At 45.7% G+C, this 22,444-nt stretch overlaps 1 protein-coding gene across 1 annotated transcript in view; it reads right to left on the bottom strand.

Moving 5' to 3' along the window:
- The window catches only part of ATM (ATM serine/threonine kinase), a 1,586,045-nt gene that overhangs the window by 752,505 nt on the left and 811,096 nt on the right, over positions 1-22,444 (bottom strand). The window lies entirely within an intron of this gene.

The following is a 22,444-nucleotide window of genomic DNA, read 5'->3' as shown; positions in this document are numbered from 1 at the left end:
AACGATGTAATGGGAGTGCTTAGATAAATGAGTAACTGGTCAAGCAGGGAATCAGATTGGGTTAAAAATACCTATGAGTATACCCTTCCTGAGTCCTTTATTCACGGGCACTCATGGTATCAATAAAAACTTTATCTTGGGGTCGTTTTGAACTTAATTTTGTTCAAATGTACCCTCAATTGTATGCCAACATGTTTCGGCCCATATGGGTAGCCCAGTCGGGTCTGAGGGCCTTCGTCAGGGCGTTATGTTTCTGTGCCTTATTTTTAAGGTCCCTGCCGTGTAACAGTGCATGTACTACATGCAACCCAAAACGTGAGGCCTAATGCACTCACCTGTCCGTATATTAGCTCCAACTTCAGTAGATTTTCTATGAGACATGGGAAAGACAATATAATATATTTCCTTTAAGTACATTAAATGATCCTGTCTATAGCCCATCTCGTGCTCATATTCACTGAACTACAGTTGGAGTGTTGGTGCACCACCTGACTATGTGCTCACTAATTAGGGCTTAGTGGATTTCACTACTCAATCCATTTTAAAAAAACATTTGCCATTACACTGCAATTTAATCACCACACGACGTGATCACAATAAAGAAGATGTTGTCTGTAAGTGAAAAGACCGTGACTGTACAATTGTGTTTGCCACCAATCCTAGCAGTCTATGTTGTCCAAGACCCTTTATTTAGCGTGTTGTTTTTAGGTTTATTGATTAGGGAGGGTATTTTATAAAAAATATTTACTCAGTCCAGGGAATCATGGTGATGCTCACCTACTGATTGATGCCTACTAGCATCATGCAGCTCTCATGTGTTCAGGTGCTGTCCTGTAGTCAAACACTAAATACAAAAATATATATATAAAAAAATGTATAGTGTTCGTTCAGCACCACCTCCTGTCACTGGGAACTCTTTTCGCCGTGGTTATTGTACGTGTAACATCTCATAATCCAACTTACAAGGTGATACTATACTTGTGCTCAGTCTTATTCCCATAGCACTTAGCCCACGACATAGGTTTAACAATGTTTAACCTGTATGTTAATCTACTTTAAAAAATACAGAATTGTAATATCCCTTTATGCTCTGTATCACGTCCCTCCTAGGTGCATTGTTTGCTGAAGAAACAGCTGCCTCAGAACCGCAAATATACGGAGGAAGCAACAGTCTGCTCGAGTCCCCCTCCAGCTCATTACTCTCCTGTGTGCAGAAAGTAGAACAATGTGTAGTCTCTCGCATTCAGGATTTGTGTCTATGTCTACGCTGCATGCAGCGTGTCTAAACTCGTTATATCTCCTCCTACCTGGTGAGCGCAGCCCCCATCCAACTTACTTCGTCAAGGACACCGCACCGCCGTTACACCTCGTAAAACACATCGTCTGCCGTCGGAGATGTATGTGCGACTGCCGTATCTCTTAAGTAGGGATTTTCCTTCTTGTTAGTGGGTTGTTCTATCCCATTTCGTGTGTTCTCTATGATTAGAGTAAGGGATGCTGGGTTGTTTGATGACGTGTGTGAAGTTGAACTACAGGACTTCTGGGTAGTGTTGTTCAATTGAATCATGTTGTCGGTGTTCCTGTCCCCTCGTGTTTGTTTACTTTTTTTATTTATTTTTTAATTATATTTTTCACTTACGCCCAACTTCATAGATCTTTTACCCCCATATTCGTGCGAGAAAAGCAAAAAAGTGCTTTTTTAAAGGAAATAGCTAATTACCACCAACTTGAAGTTGGTGGTAATTAACGATTCCTTAAGGCTAAAGTGCACTTTATTTTGTGCTACTTACATTGCATTTAAGGAATCGCAATTTGCGATTCCTTAAATGCAATTGCAAAATAGGGAATCGTAATTTTTGCAATTCTTTATTTTGCGAGTAGGTTTAATCTTACCTACGTTGCTCAAAGCCAAATTGTGATTGCAAAGGCCGAAATTTCGCTATTTGGCTTCCTACATCTGGCCCATAGTGCCTTGAGGCCCACAAGGCTTGGGTACATAACGAGTAAAAGTGGGACATGCCAAAACTTGAAGTGCTATTCCACTGGATAAGCGGAAGCGGTTCCACACTGGAAAGGCATTCTTATGAAAAATATGTCTTATTTTTATCCTATTTCTTAAGTTGACTCAGGAACAGAATGGAGAAATCATCTTCACACATGCAATATTTAAGAAAAACATACCCATTAGTAACATGAATTACTCATAAATATGTTCCAAAATATTTTGGCGAAAGTTGTACACCTGTAAATACGAGTGGTGGTACAGATCCCAGACAGATCCAGCCTACGTCGAGGAACGGATTGCCTTGGCGGGTACCCCTTTGCTCCATTTTTATATAGCAGTACTTCACTGGATGCGCTCCCTCCGGCTTGTCAGATAGTCATCCAGACATGGAGGCGGGTGGTTCGGTCCACGGGCTGGTGGGGTAAGCCGACTGGCACCACTCCCCTCTGGCAGGGTACTCATTTACTGCCGGTTTTGGCGCTCCCAGGATTCTGTAGGTGGGACCTCATCAGTATATCTACGCTTGGGGACATTATGCATGGGACGACTCTTAAATCCTTTCAAAGGCTGCAGTGTGATTTTGACCTTCACAAATCGCAGTTCCATCGCTATCTGCAGCTCCGTCATGCCTTGACCCTCCTGATTCGGCAGTTGGAGTCTTTACCAGAGTTCCACCCACTGGAGGGCCGCCTACTGATGGGGGATCTTGAGGCTCACAAAATTCGGCAAATTTACCAAACACTCAATACACATTCCAAGACCACTATCCACAAAACCCAGGAGGCGTGGGCCGCTGATCTGAAGGCACTCACGGATGACGATTGGGCTGAGGCGTTGGCTAGCCCTCGGTATGCCGTCGTATCTACCAGATATAGACTACTCCAGTTTAAATACCTCCACAGGGTATATTACACTCGTCTTAGACTTTGGAAAATGGGGGCAATCCAGTTCCCGATCTGTCTCCGCTGCAGTGCGAACGAGGGGTCGTTTTTACATACGGTGTGGGGCAATTCAGCGATTCTGGTCCAGCGTGTTGTCTTGCTTAGGTCGTGACCTGGCGTGGGATATTCTATTGGACCCCAGACTGGCACTCTTACATTGCACGGAGGACATTGGGGGGAACCGGTACAAGAGACACCTCTTATTTTTGGGCCTCACCTTAGCTAAGCGTGACATAGCGCAGCACTGGAAGGACTCGTCCACACCCAGCGTCACTAACTGGAAAAGGGCACTGGACAGGTGCATGTCTACGGAGATTGTGGTGTTTCAGGCGAGGGGGTGTCCTCAGAAGCATGGAAAGATTTGGTCTCGGTGGGCTGCGTACAGAGGTATAGATTTGCCTCCAATGTCGCAGTCCGTCGCTCGTGATCCCATTGAACAATTGGTGGTGAATAACTTACCTGTCTTTTCCTTAGCTTCTACATGCAATGTTTCCTAAGTATGCACGGTGCGCATTAGGTGGGTGTGGGGTTTCATGTTTTTCTCGGTCTGATGTTCTGCAGACTATTGTAGGGGGGGGGGTTACACTGTACACAGAGACATTATTTTATGCACTTTCTTTGTACTTTTCTTGTTGGGCTCCGCCCAGCTGGTACGCTGAAAATTCAATAAAATCTGTTAAAAAAAAAAGTCGTACACCTGTCTGAAAACTTCAACATAGCACAGGTGTTAAGTGGCTCCTGTCTTAGAACAAAACACCTCTGGGAGAAGTTGGCATGCAGGTCAGCAGAAGACGTTAATTAAAGAACTTCAGATGGGCAGCACATATGTAGCAGGAACATTCAGAGCTCTGATATAAGGCTCGTAACTGATAGTGGTATGCTTCTCGCCAGGCTCAGTCCTAGCACCCGATGGGGTGACCTACACCCAGAACCAGCCTAAGTTTCTTTTCCAGTGAGAAAGGTGGAGATTATTCATTATAGTAGGGCGGTCCCTGGTGGGAATTCATAAAGACGTCATGGGTTCCTAGAACAGTGCTTTATAGGATTATTAAGCCCAAAGTCAGACAATGTACTGCAAAGTGGGGTTTGGTTTACTATGGGAGCGTGTCGGGTCAGGTTTAGGGCCCTCCATCAACTGCTTTTGAGGTACTTTTAAGGGTTCTTGGCGCGTCCACAAGCAACATTTCAGACAAAGCTGAACTCTTGGTCTGTGTTTGGACAAGACTGAGGCCTGGACTTTTCTTTGTATCAAAGCTTTGGAAAAGCTCCTTAAAGGTGACACTAGCTGGCCTCTTATGGTCCCTGGGGCAAAAAAGACAGGAAGGGCAGAAGAATCAAGTTACCAGTGGACGGGATGGAGGCTGGACCTTGCTGAACAGAGAGACTGAGTCTGCATCATAGAGCTGTCGGTGACTGGTAGCCTAGAAGCGGTCCCTTGGAGTTTGGAAGTTTAACGAGAGACCAGGAGGAAGAACTTCAGCAATCAAGAAAAGTGCTTCTTAGAAGAAAATGAACTTCTGGAGGACAGGGAAAAGGTGCCAAGCCTACACAAGACTGGTTCAACCTTAAGGGGCAAGCTTTTTAGCTGATAAAAGTAAAGCTTTAGATGAACCTTTTACAGACTGTATCCTGCACCCTCGTGGAGCCCAGTATTGCTATGGCATCAAGGCTTTTCCAGCTGGAGAGTTTCAAGTTCCATAAATGTTACTGTACAGAGAGTGGATATAGGCCAAATGGTAATCCCATCAACGAGAAAACTATTTGTGGCTATAATTTTCAGTTAACTGCACACACAAGCTTTGGGCACTAAAATTGATGTCATCAAGGGGACCCAACAGACGACTTCTCGGGCTTTGCAACAGCAGCCTGCCTTGATGCATGTAGCAATTCTTTAACTACAGGAAAATGACAACGTAGAAGAAGCCAGAGTGAAATAAGTGGTCAAGGAAAGCCAGCAACAAGGTGACTTTGACAGCTAGAATTTAAGCTTGATCTACACAAAGCTATGGTGACTGAAACTGAAGGAGCTCTTGTCTGCCACAGCATCCTACCTTGCACCACCAGATGATTTATGCTTCCATTCTTGTGACTTAGTGAGAAGTTAATTTCTTGACCATGGCAACTACCAGGCTTACCTGACTCGCACTACATGGCATTCAGCTTAAGGAGGTGCTTAGTAACTAGCCCTCTGAACCCACAGACTCACACTTTAGACTTTTAAACTTAAACAATCTATATTTTGTGATCCCTTTATCAGGTTTGGACCCTTTCAATTGTCATTTTACTTATTACCTTTTTTTTCCCTTTTTAGAAAATAGTTTCCTTACTTCAATAATGTTTTGGCACTGCATAAATATTTTACATGATTTCTCTGAGGTAAGCCCGGCACTTGCGCCCTAAGCTGCTGGGGTGAGCCCAGCATTCTCCAAAGATGCCTGCTTTTACCTGCTTAGGCATTAGATTACTAACTTAGTGGGCACTCTCCCAAAATGATAATTCTGCCTCTATTTGAAAAGATTACTAATCAGACCCACCTGGAAGGTGGGTAAAAGGTATGCCCCATCATAAAAATATAATCATCATCATTGTCTTCCAAATGTCTACCAGTAGCATGTTAGTCCTGAATGCTGCTGTGGCAGCTTCCTGCTAGAGTGAGACATAACACAACCAAAACTTGTATTGCCTTCTGGTAGACAAACGTATTACAGTGTACTGACTAGCTGACAATGGTGGCTTTGGCCACTCTCTGCCCGTGCCTGAGATTAGTCTGAGATGGCTAATGAACAAAAACATTTGAAACATAGTTCAGAGATTTGATCCTCTTGCAGTATTTGCTGAACGTCCACGAACATTTTATGTGGAACTTGCTCGGCCTTGCCTTGACAGCTGTCTTGAAAAAACACAGGCAATTATACTGTCTTGTTTAGGTGAACCTCAGAAATCACTTTAGGTGCAAACGTTGGGTTTGTCTTGAGAGTAACACTGTGAGAGCTCAAAGGAGCTCTCAGAGCACTGCCTCTGAGTAAGAAATGCAACTTTGCACTTATGCAAAGGCTTAATTAATTTGGACGCAAGGGAAAAGAGAACCACACTGAGCTCCCATCTAGTTATGGGCATCCTGTTAGTACCAACCATGCAAAGGAACCTTCTCAAAAAGCCTTTGATAACTTGCCTTGCAAACAGGGTATCCAGATCTTGTCTCTTTCTATAGAGCATCATTCTACTGATCATATGTATAACAACATGTGTTAAAGTCACATCTTGGTGATGTCTAAAACAAATAGAGCAATATTTCACTTGACTAGCTCAATACTGGATGCACATCATATTGTGAGCAACATACAGAAACTCTTACGCTTCTTCTAAATGGCACTGGTGACCTAAAAGTGAATTAATCTAGACTTCTATGCATTTCTAGAGGTGGTTTAAATTTCAAAATTTTAGAGCAGAGGAATCTACACTGAGAGGCTGATAGGCACTAGACTGTGATGCAGTATTCTGCCAGTGTCCCAGATCAGCATCCTAATGGTCACTGGTATCTGGAAGTGAGACTGTACAAATAAATGTAACTGCTTGCAATAGCATATCTAGCAAGGCTAGTTCGGAGACGAGATTTACGTGTCAGCTGCACACCAGGACACTTTGCAGTAGTCAGTGCTAGAAAGGAGCTGGAGGATCTGCATACCAGAGCACTCCATTCCAGTTTACAAAGTAAAGGTCTCCCAACAATCCTGATTTCAGAAACCTGGAGACAAAGTAGAAGCATTTGGTGTTTTTGCTTGATGAAAAGAAACTAATTATTGTTATGCACCACCCAATAAAGAGATTAATACCAATGCTTTGTTCAGTTCCCACTCGCATGATCTGGACCCTACAATGCAGAGGTCCTCCAACCATGTCTTTGAACTCCTGCAGGGGTTTTGCAGTTATGTTATTTTCAAATTCAAATTTATAACCTTATTCGACAATAAGTCATAAAAGTATCACAAGAATAGATAAAACATAATACAAGTCATAAGACAATTTGATAAATAATTAAAATTGGGAAAAAAACAATTAAACTCACATAATTAGTGTCGAATAGATTTCTTAAAAGGGATGTACATAAAGTGATCGTAGTTCAATAATTAGTAACTAGTGCGAATCTCCATCTTAAGATTTTTCGGATTTCCTATACCTAGCAATCTTCGTTGGCTCTTATTACCCATGCCCATTTCAAGAATTTTGCCATAGCCAGAGCAATTGGGAGGCTGGGATCAGAACGTAATATTCGTAATGCCTCGTCATGTTTCCCAACCCCAATAAGACGACATATTGGTATGAGCCATTTGTTTCTTGGGGCTGCATACAATGGACAGAAAACAAGAAATGGCTCAACGTCTCCACCTTATCCTTGCATTTACAACATTTATCACCATCTATCCCCACCCAGCTAGACGTAAATGCCCTGATAGGGAGGGATCCAATTCTAAATTGGAAGTAAAGCTTCCGATCTAATGGTTTCTCTATTGAGTCCCAATAGGGTTCCAATAATGGGTGGGTTTTGAATTCGAAAAAGCGTTCTGTGAGATGGGCAGAAGCATTTACATAACACTTTTCGGAAAAAATCATTTCCCAATAGATTTTCTTCATTTCTGCCTTAGAGGGAAAAACAGTATTAGTAGGATCATCCCACAGTTCCCTCAACCCCATTCTCCCTAAAAGAGAACCAATTGATTTCAGCCACTTAATTTTATGGAAGCTATCCTTCTCAATAACATCCTTAAGACCCCTAGCATAATGATACAATTCCTCCGTTGTCCACAACCTACGCCAGTATAATACTGGTCGCAACATGGCAAGATCAGTCACAGACTTCTTGCCGAGGTCATAAAACAGGGGAATTAGGGGGGTACTTTGTGGGACAGAGGTAACTTTCCTAAGGAACTCGTTTTCTAGGGTGGCCAAGTGCTTCAAGTTGGAAAATCCCCACAACTCGGCGCCATAAAGAACTGAACCCAAAACGTTCATCCCATAGATCTCTAAAACAGACCTAATTGGTTTGGTGAAGGAAGTCTTAAATCTTTTGAGTAAAGCGCCTGCTTGTTGCTTAAACCTCAGTGCACTTGTATCTAACTGCCTATTCCAGCTCATATTGCTCTGAAGGTTAACACCTAAATAGGTGAAGGCATTGACCCGCTCTAGCCGGCAATTGCCCATACATATGCTTCCTTTAAACCGTTTGATTTGTTTTAGACGACTAGGTTCAGTAAGTACCATAAATTTTGTTTTAGCACTATTCATTTCAAGCCCTCGCATATCGCAAAAGTCCATAAAGCACTGGAGTGCCTTCTGAAGACCACGTGGAGTTTTGGCAAGTATTAGGGTGTCGTCCGCAAACATAAGGACCGGGACACACTCACCTGCCAACACAGGGGCATCAGTTGGAACCAGGGAGAGGTATTTAGCCACTCCATTTATAAACAGCGAGAACAGGGTAGGCGCCATAACGCATCCCTGTCTCACTCCCCTCTCTACCGGACAAGCATCTGTGGTCTCCCCCTGCCTACCCCATCTAACTTTTGCATAGGTGTCCTCATGAAGGCGAATGATCAAAGATAACAATTCCCGTGGCATTTCCAAATCCTCCAATACCTGCCAAAGCTTCCCTCGCGGGACAAGATTGAATGCTGCCTTCAGGTCCACAAAAACAGCATATAATGTACCTTTGCCCAATACCACCACACGCCAGTACAAAAGAATAAATCTAAAGACCTGATCAATCGTACTAGTCCTTGAGCGAAACCCGGCTTGCAGCGGGCTGAGGATATTCCCCTCTTCCATCCAGTCCTGTAACTTACCCAGGACCAGACGACCCATTAGTTTTTGTAAGGAGTCAATCAAGCTGATAGGCCTGTAGTTACTCGCTAAAGACTTATCATCTTTTTTGTAGATGGGGACAATTTCTGCTCCTTTCCAGGTATGAGGAACGGCCATCCCCTGGGCAATGGCGTTAGCTAAATAACTAATATAAACTCTCCATCTCACTTTGTCACTGAGGAATAAATCCACAGGTATGCGATCCATCCCTGGAGCTCGCCCTGCATTAACAGCTTTCAATGCCTTGTCAACATCCCCTAAGCTAAAAACATTGCCTTCATAAAATTTAAGGGCAAGAGTCATCCCGCAACAATTGCCTTCAGCATTAGCATACTGCGGCTTAAAATATTCAACCCAAGAATTTTGGGGTACATTGTTTTGTGGGCTGGCCACAAGTCCACCACCTTCCCATTTATAAATGTCCCAAAAAAGTGTCCGATTCTTTGTTGAGCATGCATCTTTAAGGTTCAGCCACACTTGGTCGTCCCACTCTCTTTTTGCCCTACTGGTAATCTCACTATAATTACGACGGGCTGCTCTAATTGCCTCTAGATTCCTGGATTTTAATGCTAGACTCAGACCAGCCCTAGCGTCCCTACAGGACTTACTGTACCATCTATCAGGCTTTTTGCTCACCAACGGCTTGGTAGCACCAATTTTAGAGAACTTGGCTTTGAGGTTAGTAAATAATTCATTATGATCATACTCAAAATGGCGGAACTTCAACCCAGAATACGCACCATCACCCATCTTCTCTAATACCTTATCAAGCTGCGCGTTAATAGCAATTAGTGTATCAACTTGTTTGCTCACTATAGACCATTTGAGATGCCGCTCATCATTTGTCTGGGGGATAGGTAAATCTTCACTGAGGGATGCACTACCCTCCAACCCCAGCCTAAATAATGCGGCAAGAGGGTTATGGTCACTTTCAACACGAGACATGACTTCCATGTCCACCAGAGTGTGCCACAGCTTCAGATGGACAAGTAGATAGTCAATGTTACTAGATCTTAACCCGTTATCATAAGTTTTTGCTCGCTTCTTGTCAGACGAAGTCCGACCATTTGCGGCTTTTAGTTGGTTGCCTAAACAGAAACCATTCAAAAACCGCGCCGCCTCAGTCCATTTGACTGATGGCCCTGCCTCCAATTCGGGGACACCCCATCTGCTGTCCTCCTTTTCCTGTAAGTTTGCACTTCCCAGATCTAGCGGTTCAAAAGTTGAGTTAAAATCACCCATAATTAATGTTAATACCCCATCTGGCTGTGATTCAATCAGAGATTCTAAGGCCAAGAAAACTTCAGATTTTTTCCCTCCTGGAACGCCTTGGGCGTACACATTAATAATAACAATTTTTGGGTAACCCAACACATCAAGCCTAACAGCCAGAATATCACAATGCCCCGACGGGATAGATTGAATACCACAACTAATATGCTGTTTGATCCAAATAATCATTCCTCCCATAGGGCGTCCCCTAGGTCCTCTCACAGCGGGGGCATAAAAATTTAAATAACCTAGGTTATAAACAGGATCAACGGACCAAGTCACTTGAAAGAGACAAATATCAAAATCGTTTATAAATTCAGACCAACACGGAGAAGCAACCTTATGTTATTTTCAGTTTGATATCTCATGTCCAAATATCCTGGGATTCATTGGATGCAGTTGAGCTCAAGAAGTTTGATGTAAAGGATCCTCTTGAGTGCCAACCACAAGCTTCTGGTTGATAGGGAACCCACATGAGCACGTCAGTCTATTAGCAAACCATCTGCGACCACTCTGATCGCTGAAAAATGACCAAAAGGGAATTTCAACTGTGAGATTGGGCGGGACTAACATCAGTCCAAGGTTGCTTTTCTAGCGATCCATCACACAAATGTCTTCCTGCCAGTCTACTCACACCTGTGTCCAATAGCCATGTAATTCTTTGACTAAGGTGTACATCTGTAGACAGAACAGCAGCACTATAATAAAGCAAAAAAACTCCACATTGCATGAGACACCTCTATTTAAAAAAGAACATTAATGGACAAGGTACTTACCTTCGGGAACAACATATCTGTACATGATCTAGCCTCAGATTGCCTACCTGTGAATTTCTCAGGCGTCAGACTGGATCCGGTACATTTTTCTTTGAGCAATACCCTTGCGTGCTGGTATGGGGCGTATGTCAGCTTAGTGTGACATTATCAGAGTCGTCTTCGCCGATGTGACGTCCGTGTCACCTGTATAGGTACCACCTTGGAGCGCTGACGTCAGTTACATTTCATAACTTTCCATGCCAGAAGCGCAGAACCATGAGTTGCACTGACATTGGTGTGTTTCTGAACAACTAGGGCCCTGAAAGAGGGTCAGCCCTGACCCTAGAAACCTGTACGCAGTCCGTGGAGGATTGATGGGTTGGTAAGGAATCTGTGGCTAAATCATGTCTCTATCAGATAAGGCGTCACCGAAGGTAAGTAACTTTTCCATCTGATACAGACATCTAGATGCAGATTCCTTACCTTTGAATACCAATACCATACCCGGAGGAGGGACTACAGACAGGTTTAGACCAGGAAGTCCTGCAGGACACAGAGTGGCCAAAAAGGCCGTCCCTTCAGACTGGACTGTCCAGGCAGTAGCGTTTGGAAAATGTATGCAGGGATGCCCAAGCTGCTGCCTGACAAATGTCGAGGACTGGAACTCAGTCTTGCAAAGCCATGGTAGCAGCCTTAGCTCTGGTGGAATGAGCCCCTAAGCCTTCAGGAGGCTGTTTTTTGGCCAGAGCATGGCACATTTTGATGCAGAGGACAACCTATCACAAGAGGGTCCTCTTCTGCACCTCACAACCTTTCTTTGATCCAACGTACCCCACGAAGAGTTGGTCATCTACCCGGAACTCTTTAGTGTGGTCAGTTTAGAATAACAACGCTCTTTTGGGGTCAAGACGATGAAGTCGCTCCTCTTCTTTAGAGGGGTGTAGAAAGTGGGCAAGGTGACAGATTGCCCCATGTGGAATGGTGTTACCACTTGTGGTAAGAAAGAGGCCCTAGTGCAAAGCACCAACTTATCAGGGAAGATGGTCAGGTTAGGAGGCTTGGATGACAGAGCCTGCAAATCGCTCACCTTCCTGGCAGACGTTTTTGCCACTAAAAAGGCTGATTTGATGGTAAGCAGCCAGAGGGGGTAGTTATGCAGAGATTCAAACAGAGCACACATCATGAAGGTGAAAACTGCATTATGGTCCCACTGAGGCACAATGAAAGGGGCATGTGGGAACATACCAAGTCGATTTACAATAAGGGATCTAAATAAAGAGGGTTGGTCCAAAAAATCTCAAGTAGGCACACAGGGCCGAAAGGGGCCCTTTGAGAGAGCGCAGAGCAGAGTCCTGCTGGGCAAGGGTCAAAATAAAAAGTAGAACTTGAGAAAGGGATGCAGAAGGAGGATCAATAGATCTTACTGTACAATATTTTACAAATTTGTTCCACCGACAGCTGTACATGGTCTTGGTGGATTGCCGCCTGGCCACCAAAATAACATTGAAAACTTCTGGAGGAAGGTCGAAGACTATCAACTGCCGCCACTCAATCTCCACACAAGAAGACGTAGAGTTGACTGGTTCGGGTGGAGAACCCTCCACTGCTGCTGCGACAGAAGATTCTCCCGAAGGGGCAGACGGAGGATTGATGCTCAATTGAAGAAGCTTGGGATACCAGACTCTTGGTACCCAGTCCGGAGCCACAAGAATTACTTGGTCCCAGTCGCTCCTGATCTTCTTGAGCACTCTGGGCAGGAGTAGAATGGGAGGAAAGGCATGAAGAATGTTTGAGCTCCACTTAAGAAGGAAAGCGTCTCTGATCGAGAGCCGCCTTGGGAACTCCAGCGAGCCAAAGTGCTGACATTGTGCATTCTCGGCGAAGGCAAACAGATCTAATCAAGGCTGTCCTCACTGCTGAAAGAGACCTTGCATAACATCTGGATGGAGAAACTATTTGTGACCTGCTGGGCATCGGCGGCTGAGTTCATGCGCTCTGGCGTTCAGAGAACCTGCCAGGTGTTGAACCACTACAGATATGCCCAGCTGTTTCAGCCATGTCCAGAGACGCAGAGCCTCTTGACAAAGGGTTCACTGCCCCACCCACCCTCTCTGTTGCAGTACCACATGGCAGTGGTGTTGTCCGTGAACACTTGAACCAGCTTTCCCTTGACTGAAGGAAGAAAGGCTTTCAATGTCAAGTGAATCACTCAGATATCCAGCAACTTGGATTCCGTGTCTAGGGGTGCGGAAGGCACCCTGCGACGTAGAGGCTTGGACCACCAAGCTCTCTGGGGTATGGGACTGGTGAGGAACCTTAGTTCGCATGGTGCAGGGCAATGGCGGCAGACCACTGTCCTGTTCTCAAGAGCCCCTGTGCTGGGCTTAGACCAGGTTCCCGGTAGGACACCAATCAAGGCCTCCCTCCTCCATAGCCACGGTAGAGGGAGAAAGCAGGCCAGAATCTGGAGCAGTATTCAGTCCATTGGCCTCTCCCAATTCCTCATACCAGTGCATTTCGAACTCAGGCTGGTCTTGTAAAAGGTCCTGGGACCCCTCCCAATCTTCCTCCATTCCTAGCCCTTCAAAATAAGGCTGAGGAACAGACCTAGGATCCAAGGGTGCCTTCGGCACCAGAAACAGCGTCGGCAGACACCGATCCAGCTCCTGGTGGTCGGGGATAGGAATGGGACTGGTGTCACTGGTGGTGTCTGGATTCTCGGCAACGGGCCGGCACCAGGGAAGGTTGCGTTGGCACGACTGGCATCAGTCCTGATCTATCACCATATCCATGGGGGGACTGTCCAGGCTGGAGCTGCCGGCGCAGAACCCGATGGTGCCCCACAGAGCCTCCAGGGCCCAAAGGTGCGCCAGGAGGGTCAGGCCACCCAAATATGAGGCACATGACTTCATAAGATTTTTTGAGCTGCGAGAGGGTTGGTCCAGCACCCAGGAAGAGGAGGAAGCATGGAGCTGACCAAGGCGCGGGTTCAGCAGAATGAGGCAAGAGAGCGCCAACGTTCGGGGAGAAGTCTAAGCACACTTCCACATCTTGTATGTTGTGCTTTTTACCGGACTAACTTGAGGACTTAGAGTGGGAGGACGAAGACTTAGGGTTCCTGGAGCGGTGCCTGGACCTTCCTCTCAACGGGGACCGTAAACGAGACATCCAGGGCGACACACGATGCCGAGCGCTGTGTCATAAGCTGCTTTAGGGACCGCTCCCTTAAAGCTTTTAAAACCATGACCTGACAGTCAGAGTACGCCAGGAGTTGTGGTCGCGCTCCAGGCACCAAAGACAAATCCAGTGCAGATCGGTCACCAAGTTGGTGGGTGACAGGCGCCACACAGTTTGAATTCAGAAGCCTTCTTAGACATGATAGGAAAACCTACATACCCCCAAAAAATTTTCACAACGCTGTAAAAAGTCTGTCAAAAAGTGACAGAGGGTAGCTCTCTTCACTGATCTGCGCTGGCTGGCGTGGAAAGAAAAGAACTGAAGTCAGCACGCCGTGATTGGGCCTATATAGCTGACGCAGATGTCACAACAGCGAAGATGACGCAGACGATGTCACACGGAGCCGACCAATGCCACCTACTAGGGCTTTTGCTCGAAGAACAACCCTCCGGATCCAGTCTGAAATTCAATGGTAAGGAATCTGCAGCTAGATGTCTCTAGCAGATGTTTTCAATAATGGCACAGTCTTTATTCAGGTCAGGAACAGGAACCAGAAATAATCAAGAAAGCCAAAAGGCATGAATGAGAATCACTTGAAATAGTAGATAACAGGGAAGCATAAATATAAACTATGTGATCCGTGCTTGCCTATCCTAGATTTTCAAGGATCACACCTAAAAAGGCAAAACACAAGTTATCACAATTCTGTATCAAACCTAATGTACAAGTTACTTACCTTCGGTAACGATGTATCTGGCAGAGACGATTATAGCCGCAGATTCATTAACGTAGAATTATCCCCAGGCGTGAGACTGGACCCCAAAAACGTTCTTGGCCAGCATCTCTGCGCACCGGGGGTCGACACCACGCGACTCCGCCCTGACGTAATCCACGGGCGTGACGTCAGCGAGGTCACATAAGCCCCACCCCGGCGGGCTGACGTCAGTTTGCTTCGGAGAACTCTTTCTGCGCCACAACGCGGAGCCATCACAACAAAACTGAGGAGAGCATGGGAACAGTGTGCGAAAATACCAGAGAAACAAAATAGAGAGAACAAAAGGTGAGAAATATCACCAGGTGGCACCAAGGCACCAGAAGGCGACAACAGCAGGCCAGAGCAGGAAAGGAGCAGAGCACCATTCTGAGGAAAAACAGTGCAAACCCAGGCGGAAGCACCAGGTGGGAGTAAGGCATCAGAAGACCAGAGCAGCGAAGTCAGAGCAAGAAAAGCGCGAAACACCACTGCGTGGAACCACCTTGCAATCAAGGCGAGAGCCATCCTGGAGGCACAAGCATGTGAAAACGCAGTGACAGAAAGAGAGAGAGAGGGTCTGCAACCACGACCACAAGGGGAAGGGCCACAAGCCCGGAACAGAGAAGCAATAGCAATCCATCCCCAGAATACACTGTCAAGGGTGGCCCTATCTCCTGAAAGGAGTAGGAAGGTCAAAGTACAGGATAAAGAACACTCAACGAAGAAGACTGGGTGGGGATCAGAAACTCTAACAGAGGGAAAGAGCAAAAGTAGGCCCTCACGCTGGAGAGAAACCAGCTGGAGGGATACCTGACCTGAAGAAAACGAAGAGGACACTCACAGAAGACAAACCACCCAGAGGGAGGCGACCGCAGAAACCCAAGCAGAGGGTCCTCGCAGAACGGGGAGGAAGGGCGGGTCGTGAAGGAATCTGCGGGTAGAATCGTCTCTACCAGATACATTGTTACCGAAGGTAAGTAACTTGTACATCTGATAGAGACTACTAGCCGAAGATTCCTTAACGTAGAATAGATACCCTAGCCATATCGAGAAGGGAGGAGAGCCTGCGAGAGAGCCTCCCCACCAGAAGAGACACAGGGCCCCAGCCGGGGACATGTCACAGGGACACGAAGGGAAAGGCCAGGATTACCTAGGCCCAACCAAGGGAGAACTGCCCAACACCCCGCAGGGGCAGACAGCGCCCAAAAGCCCCAAGGAACACAAGGACCACCTAGGAAGAAGAGGAAGAACCGGAGGCAGGGTCCACCGTAAGAAACACAGACACAGAAAAAACTGACCACCCGTAGCCAAAAGCAGCGGACAAGGCAGGAACGGCTCCACCGCCAAGCACAGACGGAAAGAAAGGCCCAGACGCGCAAAGCCCCAGCGGAACCAGAGGCAGGGGCACAAGGGAATACATCAAGGGCCATCAAGGTGGAATAGAACAAACAGGCGTGCACGGGTATGCGCCAAACGCCAGCCGAAGGCAGTGGCCAGGGAGGGCCAGGACACACCCCAGAAGAGGGGTCGGTCCAGAACACACACACTGACCCACGAAGAGTGGAACCAGACAGAAAGGAAGGAGAGCAAGCGAGAAAGAGAGAGAGAGAGACGGAGGACGGACCAAGTCATCCACCCGAACACAGAAGCCAAGGAATGCCAGTCCATCTGGAACAGCAGACAGAGGACCAAGCCGAAACACCAGACAGAAGTGTGGAACCGCCACAACACGATGCCGCAGACAGCAGGCCGGACTGGCCTAGCGATGTAGAGAACAAGGAGAAGGACAAACCTGGGCGCAATGCAAGCTGCTGCAAGACAACAGGCAAGAAGATCGCACCTGCGACATACCGTGACGCCACGGAGAGCAAGAAGCCCGAGAAGAGCGACCTCACCGCCCCAGCACATGAAAGAGCTACGTAATAGCTACTATTACCCCACATAGGGTATGTTACGTCCCAAGAAACATGGGAACACCTCTTAGGAAAAAAATTCCGCAGCAGAAGACAAACAGAAAAGCCTATAGAGAAAACCACAGACGGCTTGCTAATCAGCCAATAAAGAAGACACAGAAGGCCTAATCTCAGGACCTACATAGGCTTACCAACAGCCAAAATCACAAGTCAAAAAAGGGCCGAACCAGCAGCCAACAGCACCAAAGGGCCAATGAAAGGACCCTAAAGGCACACCAACCACACAGAACACACAACCGGGGCTACTCGTTACTAGGCCCCAGAAAACAACGGGAGAACACCTCCCAGAACACAGACCGACATCCAGGTCACTGAGGAGGAGGGGGAGGAGTAGGACGAAGCCCTGCAAGGGAGCTCTGAATCGCAGAATCCGCAAGGGCGTGGAAGGATAAGTTACTTACCTGTAATCCTAGTTCTCTTCCAGGGGTATCCTCATCAAAGTCATAAGCACTGAATATTCCCGCCCATGTGCGGGGACCAGGGAAATAATATAAAAAGTATATATATATATATATATCAGGCTCCGGCTTGGGTTTTCGTTTGCATGAGGAGCACTCGAACCACAGCACGGGGCTCCAAGCAACGCCCCAGTCTCGAGGTACGGGAGAGTGAATCAGTTGATCCCCAATCACAGTTCTGGCATCATACTTCTTGCCGACGCGTTTCGAATTCATATTCTTCTTCATGGGCTGATGATGGCAGAATATTCAGCACCTCCCAGGTAAAGTCTCCATTTATGCGTGATAGCGCGCCCTTCTATTGGCTGACCTGCATGGTACTGCGCCGAGCATTGTGGGAGTTGTAGTCCTGGAATCTCCTCTGAGTGCTGATAATGTCACTGCTAGATGTATTTCAAGCTCACGATGAGCCTCAACTGATGCACGCCCCCTATTCGGTGCCGAAGTCCCACACGAAGGAGCCTGTTGGATACAAACTCCTATGGCCCCCAGGATCTCGGAGTGGTGCTCCTCGGCGGTACGAACGCCGCCAATAACATCAGGCTCAGGCTTGGGTTTTCGTTTGTATGAGGAGCACTCGAACCACAGCACGGGGCTCCAAGCAACGCCCCAGTCTCGAGGTACGGGAGAGTGAATCAGTTGATCCCCAATCACAGTTCTGGCATCATACTTCTTGCCGACGCGTTTCGAATTCATATTCTTCTTCATGGGCTGATGATGGCAGAATATTCAGCACCTCCCAGGTAAAGTCTCCATTTATGCGTGATAGCGCGCCCTTCTATTGGCTGACCTGCATGGTACTGCGCCGAGCATTGTGGGAGTTGTAGTCCTGGAATCTCCTCTGAGTGCTGATAATGTCACTGCTAGATGTATTTCAAGCTCACGATGAGCCTCAACTGATGCACGCCCCCTATTCGGTGCCGAAGTCCCACACGAAGGAGCCTGTTGGATACAAACTCCTATGGCCCCCAGGATCTCGGAGTGGTGCTCCTCGGCGGTACGAACGCCGCCAATAACATCAGGCTCAGGCTTGGGTTTTCGTTTGCATGAGGAGCACTCGAACCACAGCACGGGGCTCCAAGCAACGCCCCAGTCTCGAGGTACGGGAGAGTGAATCAGTTGATCCCCAATCACAGTTCTGGCATCATACTTCTTGCCGACGCGTTTCGAATTCATATTCTTCTTCATGGGCTGATGATGGCAGAATATTCAGCACCTCCCAGGTAAAGTCTCCATTTATGCGTGATAGCGCGCCCTTCTATTGGCTGACCTGCATGGTACTGCGCCGAGCATTGTGGGAGTTGTAGTCCTGGAATCTCCTCTGAGTATATATATATATATATTTTTTTTCTGAATAGCCTATTGGAAAATGTATCCATCTACATTGACTGCTTTCTAAATCCACTAGTCCGAGACTTGAGTTCTTATATCAAGGATACAAAGGACTTTCTTCGTGCTATCTCGAACATTCAATGGGAACAGGACATGTGGCTTGTGACCTTAGACGTCACTAGCTTATATACAAGCATTGAACATCACAAGGGACTGAAGGCAATTGAGTTCTTTCTAAAAAAGCGACATGCAAAGTATTATGAGCATAATGCCATGATCATGGAATTTGCAGAATTTTGTTTGAAAAATAATATTTTCATGTTTGCAGGAGAAATGTACCACCAACAGCAAGGGACTGCGATGGGCACGTGCTTCGCCCCCAGCTATGCGAATTTATTCGTGGGCTGGTGGGAGAAGCACGTGGCCTGGGCAGGGGAGAACGAGAAATGGCTAGATAAAATTGCATTATGGGTCCGTTACATAGATGACCTCTTCATTATATGGAAGGGGACACATGAGGAGGTGAATCTCTATGTGGCGGCCCTAAACAAAAACGATTGCAATTTGAAATTCACTGAGTGCATCAGTAAGACCCAGGTACCCTATCTAGACTTAACAGTCTACATTGAGGATGACAAGATCCAGACAACATTATATCGGAAACCTACAGCTGGAAACAGTACATTACATGCAAAGAGTTTCCATCCGAGTAGTGTGATAGAGGGGGTCCCGTATGGAGAACTTGTCAGAATAAGGAGGAATTGTACCATTGACAAGGATTTTATTAAAGCCAAAAATGAAGCATTCTGTAGGTTGAGGAAAAGAGGGTACAAGGAAAGAATATTGAACAGGGCGGAGAAGAAAGGGGAACGTCTGATAAGACAGGAGTTGGTAATGGGAGAACGTAAGTCCCGCAACACAGAGAACAGTAATACAATGAGAATGATAACCGAATATTCGGCTCAATCATCAGAAGTTGTACAGATTTTCCGGAGGAATTGGAAAATATTAAAAACAGATGTAGTGATAGGGACACACATCCCTAAAACCCCACAGATAACCTATAGAAAAGGCCCAGCCCTGAAAGATCACCTCGTAAGGAGCCATTTCCCCAAAAACCCCAAAAGAAAGGATCAAATAACAGGGTTTTTCCCTTGCATGAACTGTAAGGCGTGCAAAAATGGAACTAAGGTGAAAGAATTCTCGATTCCAGGCAGAACCACGAAAAGAAAAATTAATAAATTAATGAATTGTAACACCGAATTTGCAGTATACTGCTTGTCCTGTCCTTGTGAACTGAAGTATGTAGGGAGTACTATTCATCCCGCTAAAAAGAGAATTCTGGAGCACATGCGTGCTATAAAGAATCATGATGCAAATTATCCAGTGGCACGCCACTTTAACGAGTTCCACAAGTCCAACCCGAACCTTTTGAGGTTCTTCTGCCTGGACCACATCCCAAAAGATGAGAGGGGTGGGGACAGAACTAAGAAACTCAGAAGACTCGAATCGAGATATATACTGGAGTTACAAACTAAAAGCCCCTCTGGTCTAAACAATGAAGAAGAGCTCTGGGTACATATTACTTGAAGTTAACAATCATTAGATCACTATCACCCCAATTCCCTCTCTGTGAAAGGTTCGGTAGGAAATTAAGGGAATACAAAAGGGGAGACATCAAACAGATAGAGGTGCTGAGACTATAGTGGTTATAAAAAAGAAAAAGTATTTAGCAACCATGATAGTAACCTCTGTTTGTGTATGCCCATTCAGGGCTAAAATTTCATGTATGTATATATGTACTTTATGAATTACAATGATTATTGAATGTAAATATTTATTTCATAATATGTAAACATATCAAACTTGGTATGTAATCATGACACGTTACAAGATGTCTGCCCCTACAAGAGATCCTGTAGAATGAGATTCCCTCTTTTATTTCCATGAAATGTAAAAAGTGATCCCCTCTCTCTATGTCGATGAAACTTTATTAATTTACTTAAAAAGACAAAGAAAAGTCTACCTTACCGACATTGATAAAGGCGTGTAGCCGAAACGCGTCTGTCGGGTGTTTGTGTTCTGTTGCCGAATAAACCTTTGAAGATATTCAAACCCATGGAGTGCGCCTCATTCATGATCCAAGACAGGGTCACCGACAAGGAATATATATATATATATATATATATATATATATATATATATATATATATATATATATATATATATATATCTTTTTTTCTCATACCAATGCAGCTCCCAATAGGAGGCTAAACAATGTAATTACACGCATAAAGACTATTTGCCGATATATATAAAAACACAAAAGGGCAAGTAGCACTTGAACTCTGTTTTCTAATGGGCAAAGTACTCATAAATAATACACTGCAAATAAAGTAGACATTGTTAGCCTACAGGCTGCACTGTAAACCAATAGCATAGAAAATGAAAGCATTTTCAACAAAAACTGGCACCGTGCCTTTAAGGCAGCCATGACCCCTAGCTTCCCATCAAGCCTCAGGGGTGACAGTTAGGTCAGTTGCTCTTTGCATAACCCTGAAGATCAGGGCACAAAGATATCCTTTAACACTTTAGAAACATCTCATTTGCCTGGGGAGGCGGGTGGGTTGCTTATGACTTTGATGAGGATACCCCTGGAAGAGAACTAGGATTACAGGTAAGTAACTTATCCTTTTCTTCCAGGGGATCCTCATCAATAGTCATAAGCACTGAAGAGAATAGCAAGCCCATCAACCACCTGCAGGCAAATGAGAGTAAGAATGACCCAACATATAATAACAGCCGAAATCAGCTGTTGAACAGATTCTTCAAGGAGGCCTGGCCTACTTGGGTGTCTGTTCTGGTGTCTGAATCCAGACAGTAGTGCCTCGTAAATGTATGGACGGACCTCCAAGTTGCAGCCTTAGAAATTTCAGACATGGGCACGTTATGAAGAAAAGCAGTAGTAGCCGCTTTTCCTCTGGTAGAGTGCGCTTTGGGAGTAAACCCAAGGGGCTTTTGAGCTAATTGTTAAGCAAGTGTGATACATGAAACTATCCATCTGGAGATGGACCGCTTTGAATCTGCAAAACCAGTTCTGATCGACCCATAGTTAACAAATAGTTGATCAGATTTTCTCATAGATCTGGACCTATCCAGATAGAATTTTAAAACCCTTTTCAGGTCCAGAGAGTGTAAGGCCCTCTCAGCTGGAGTGGAGGGATTGGGAAAAAGGTGGGTAGAGAGATGGTCTGATTCACATGAAAAAAATGACACCACCTTAGGAAGGAAAGAGGGGTGCGTTCTCAACACAACCCTATTAAGATGGAAAACTGTACAAGGTTCTTTAGAGCAGAGAGCCTGTATTTCGCTCACTCTGCGAGCAGACGTGATCGCTACCAAGAAAGCCGCCTTCCAAGAAAGATGTTGTAAGGTTGCTTTGTGTATGGGTTCGAAAGGCGGACCCATCAATCTCGATAGCACCAGGTTTAGCTCCCAGGGTGGTGAAGGAGGCCGGACCGGAGAGTAGACCTTCTTTAAACCCTGCAAGAAATCCTTAACAGTCTGTAACTGAACCCCTGGTTTGGTTCTCCCCCCCGGTTTTCTTTTTGGCAAACACCCGCTACAGCGCATACAGCATTTACGCGAAATTGACACAAATGTAAATGTCTATAATGATAATAGCTGAATCAGATGCACATGTATAATTTTCATGCGTACAAAATGCACATGCTCAACGACTAATAACAAATTCCAATAAAAAGAATTTACAAAAAAAACAGCCTGTAACTGAAATAAAGAAGGCTGAGAAGGTGAGCGTCTATATGCAGTTATCGCTGCTAAATGCACCTTGATGGAAGAAAACTTCAACCCTGCTTTCGCCAGATAAAGTAGGTAAGGAAGGATGACCTCTTTCTG

This window comes from Triturus cristatus, chromosome 8 (genome assembly GCF_964204655.1).
Source record: "Triturus cristatus chromosome 8, aTriCri1.1, whole genome shotgun sequence".
NCBI classification, from domain to species: Eukaryota; Metazoa; Chordata; class Amphibia; order Caudata; family Salamandridae; genus Triturus; species Triturus cristatus.
The sequence above is the reverse complement of the archived record's forward strand: the minus strand, read 5'-3'. Positions and strand labels throughout refer to the sequence as shown.